This window comes from Macrobrachium rosenbergii, chromosome 16, assembly GCF_040412425.1.
Source record: "Macrobrachium rosenbergii isolate ZJJX-2024 chromosome 16, ASM4041242v1, whole genome shotgun sequence".
In the NCBI taxonomy this organism is placed as follows: Eukaryota; Metazoa; Arthropoda; class Malacostraca; order Decapoda; family Palaemonidae; genus Macrobrachium; species Macrobrachium rosenbergii.
In genome coordinates, this window is record NC_089756.1 from 35151262 (window position 1) to 35156261 (window position 5000).

Here is a 5000-nt window from a genome sequence, read left to right on the forward strand (position 1 = left end):
TCCGTCCGCACTTTTTTCTGTCCGCACTTTTTATGTAAACACTTTTTCTGTCCGCCCTCAGGTCTTAAAGACTACTGAGGCTAGAGGGCTGCAAATTGGTATGTTAATCATCCACCCTCCAATCATCAAACATACCAAAATGGCAGCCCTCTAGCCTCAGTAGTTTTTATTTTATTTAAGGTTCAAGTTAGCCATGATCGTGCGTCTAGCACAGCTGCAGGTGCCAACAACACAGGCCACCACCGGGCCGTGGTTGAAAGTTTCATGGGCCGTGGCTGAGAGTTTCATACAGCATTATACGCCGTATAGAAATCCCGATTGACCCGAAGAAACTTCGTCGCATTTTTTACTTGTTTTGACAAAATCTGCCTCAAATAGGTATATACCGATGTGGTCTCATTCTTTCGTTTTGTTTCTTTTTTTCCTTGACAGTCAGTTTAAGAAAGACGTCTTCCTTGACTTTCGGGAGATGAGGGAAATGGTGATGATGGGCATCATCATCTTCATCATTATCATTATCATCATCATCATCATCATTATCTTCGCTTTCAAAGGCGAGGGACCCTCAAGGCCTCTTGAAATTCCGTTTGTAAAGTCTTGCCTGTGCTTTCACTTCCACAAATCTCCACTCAGCTTTTTCACACAATTGCACGGAAGGTTCATCTGCATCATGTCCAACTCCAGACATGCACTAAACCATCCGTCCCGTGTGTGTGTGAGTGTGTGTGTGTGTATATATATATATATATATATATATATATATATATATATATATATATATATATACATGTATATATAATATATATGTTTGAATATATATATATATATATATATATATATATATATATATATATATATATATATATATATATATATATATATATATATATATATCACACTTACTTTTACTAAAATAATATGTATGTATTCCATGTACATCCATACCTATAGACGAGGCTTCCCTTTCAAAATGCAGAGAGAGAGAAATTATATAAGAAAGGTGTCCACCTCTGGCAAGCGAAATAGAATCCCTTGTCTGTCCAAATCACCAAAATGGGTGTTTTTGAGTCCCGAATATTCCCAGTTCTGTAACAGGTTTCATGGCTTGGCGTGGTGAGGGTTTGGGGTTTGTGGGAGGTGGGGGGAGGGGTGAGGACATGATGGAAGGAGGGGGGGGCGGGAGAAGCGGTGTTAGGTGGGCCGTTCCAAAGAGCTTTGTATATAAAATGTCCCTTGACGTGCTCGGTGAGATGTGGGACGCCATCAATAAACTTCAAAAACACAAAAGAGAAAAATATGGGCAGAAGAGGAAGGATGAAAGGTAATATTACGAACAATGGCCAGAGTTAGGGGGGAGTTCCTGAGAGAGAGAGAGAGAGAGAGAGAGAGAGAGAGAGAGAGAGAGAGAGAGAGAGAGAGAGAGAGAGAGAGGTGGACTTCAGATGACTACAGCTTTTGAGTCGGCTGGAGAGGCTGAATGGCATTCATCGTGAGCCAACAAACGCGACACCAGGTTTGCATGTTAATAGTCACAGTAAAAACACACTCATGTATTTGGACAGTCGGAGAAAAACAAACAGATGTGCAGAGACAGGCGTGGACGTTGTAAACGCCACATTCTGCTGTGACAGTGACACATTTCACTCAGTGAAAATGCGTAGGCTGTTATGCGAACCGGAACTCAGTGATTAACGCAAGAAATATGAACGTTTGAGTCGAAACGTTTCCGACTCATTGGTTGCTTCCTGATGAAGCAACTAAGTGTTGACACTAAATTTTTTTCTTTTTTTGCACTGCGGTCACTAATAGGGGTTACTACAGCCTGTATACATTTAGTGTAGAGCGTTCCATAATTTCTCAAGTTTCCATTACAGCTGTTTTTTAGTGTAGAGGCACTGCATATATTAGTTTTCAATGTATTATAATATGGGCCTTTTTATCTTCGTATTATAATACATTTAAACGTATATACATATATGTGTACTGTATGTATGTATGTGTATAAATATATATATATATATATATATATATATATATATATATATATATATATATATATATATATTCAACAAATTATTAAATGCTTCTCTTTAATTTTTGTGTACCCAGACGTATTTGGAGTCTGAATAGAAGGATTCAGCTTACAGGGATATATATATTTATACACATACAGGGATATCTAGAGAGAGAGAGAGAGAGAGAGAGAGAGAATTGTTCGGAGGATGGGAAGCATTCAGATTGACACGAATAAGACTGAGTGACTTCGAAAGGATAAAAGCCTCGAAGAATTCACATAACCAACAGACCTTTACAAAACTTGAAAAAGAACTGCGATATCCCGATCAGACCAGACGTAAACGAAAGCGCCAGGTCTTCGGTAGTTGAAAAAGGTGATCAGATCTTGCCCTTAAAAGAAGTAAAAGCTGAAATTCTTCCTCATTTCCATACTAAAGATATCCCTTTGTACGTCCTTTGCTGTTCATTAACTGATACTCTTTTACTGAGAGAGAGAGAGAGAGAGAGAGAGAGAGAGAGAGAGAGAGAGAGAGAGAGAGAGAGATTCCAATGCAAAATCATCAAGGGTTAATTATCATTTCGTTACTGTTAATGGCCACGCCGCTCTTATTTGCCCAAACCGAACGCGGGTTAGAAGGGCACAAAACATAGGCAAAGCAACGCTCATCGTGCCTCTTCTGACTTCCGAAAATCAGATCGTGTTTTCTAGGTACAGAAAATATTGTATTGCTTTTATTTTCATTAGTAAAGAATAGTATGTTCAAAGCTGTTTCAGTCAGTTTCTGTATATTGTCAAGTTAGAAATTAATTAAATAATGTTGTTTACTGTAAAAGACTCAGAATTACCATAATTTCCCTAACCGTATCATTTGCATTCGTAAATATTTCTGCTCTGTTACTCGTAGTAAATACTCTGGTATCTCTTGGCCAGTGTTGCCAGACCGAGAGGGATTTATTATCTTGGGTTTTGGAAGTCTTAAAATCAATCCACTAGACATTTCGTGATTTTGTCTAACTTTCCCAATGAATTATGAATAAAACTGAGAATTGATTAACAAGAAATTGATTTGTTTAAGTACAGAATCAGTGGTACTTTTCCAAAGCGAGTTACAAATTTACGTTTGGGCTTTGTCAAGGACATAGGAAGTGGTTTAGCTTTTTCTTGGGGGAGGGCTGGAGGTTAACCCTCCTTTTTCTGGCAACACTGACATAGGTTTTGTCCGTCTTTGTGTTGCCTCTAAGGTTGGTTCATTCTATTCAAATCTGTCTGAAAAGACCCGTCCTAATGGTCTTTGTTCAGTGAATAGAAGATGGGTGAGACTTCTCCAAGAAATTATTGACAACCTGCCTGGTCTTCGGACCGACTGAGATACGCCACTTCAAGAGATGATGCATCTTGTCATCTGAATGAATGGTGATTATTTGACGCTCATTACTGCTTTATAAATCTGGTATAAGGTAGATCAAGTTTGATTCGTTGATCGGTAGGCTTCCATGTGATTTTTTTGGAAATTAAAAACATCCGTTTGCTTCCTTTTCTTAAATATTAGATTAGAAACCCTGGGAGCCTAATGGGGCTTCATAGTTTGCAGATCACATATCGTAAGTCTCTGGACGCAAAGATGGGCTTGGATTTCTGGTATCCTTGGGTGTTTGTGAACTGAGAGGTTGTGGAAGTAATCTTTCTTGGAAAATCAGTCAGGGTTTATAAAAAAAATAGTACAAAATGGTAATATAAAACATTAACTATTTTATCTCTTCAGTTCTGATTGTAACTGTAAACTTTTCAGTCAGCATATATTTATAACTTATATTTTACACAATAATTTATGTTCATTTCATTTGCACTACAAACCAGGCAGAGGGCTTCAATGGACCTCAGTAAAATGAGCGATGTATATATATATATATATATATATATATATATATATATATATATATATATATATATATATATATATATATATATATATATATATATATATATATATATATATATATATATATATATATATATATATATAAAGTGTGTATTATATATGTGTGTGTTTGTGTGTCTGTATTCTTGTTTGCTAAATATGTGTTATTCAACATTATTCTTTTTAGCTTAACAGGAAGTAGCTCCATAAGCAAAAATAACCCGACAGTCTTTGCAACATTCATAATTTAATAAGTGATATCTCTTTTTCTGTAATTCCTTTTGCCTCCTCTTACTTCTTCCTAATGAATACCGTAATATTCTTTGGAAGCTTGAATTTCAAGTCAGTGGTCCCTCCGGTGGGCTTGTTCCGTATGAATAGGGTTCATCTACTGAATAATAATAATAATAATAATAATAATAATAATAATAATAAGAGCTTTAAAGATTTTAAAGATATATTTGTTTTTGTTTAATTTTTGGGTAATCTACACATTTAACTACCTCATATTTTTACCTGCCCTATTGACACTCAACAGAATTTATATGCTGTACTTTTTATTCGGAGCTTTTATTTTAACGATGGCAGACATCAATCAACATTGACGCTAATTATCCACTTTAACATATTTACTGCAGATCATAAAAGATAATGACTGCATATAAATCTTCATATATAATTAAATTTTCGTCTCTCGATCGTATTTTTCGTGAAAATCAAAGTTTTGCAATAATATTTTTCCCTGATTATATTTATATGAAATTTCTTTTTCCATATTCCCAAAACTTGTAGGAAACTGGATTGCCAAATACTTGTTGTGAGTCGAAGAGCTTAAAAATAGTTTTTAAAAACTAGTTTTGATAAGTTTCCATTATAATGAAGACTGAAGCATGTGAAAAACTTCATGAAGTTCATGATCTGATTAAAATGCAGTTGAAGATCATAAGAAATGCAATGTCTAAATGGCGAGGTGTCGTGGTCTTCTTTGTACCAAATCCTTCTTACGTCTTTTCCGTCTTTCTAGGAAGGTCCTTCTTCTTGGAAAAGTCCTTCTTACATCTTTTC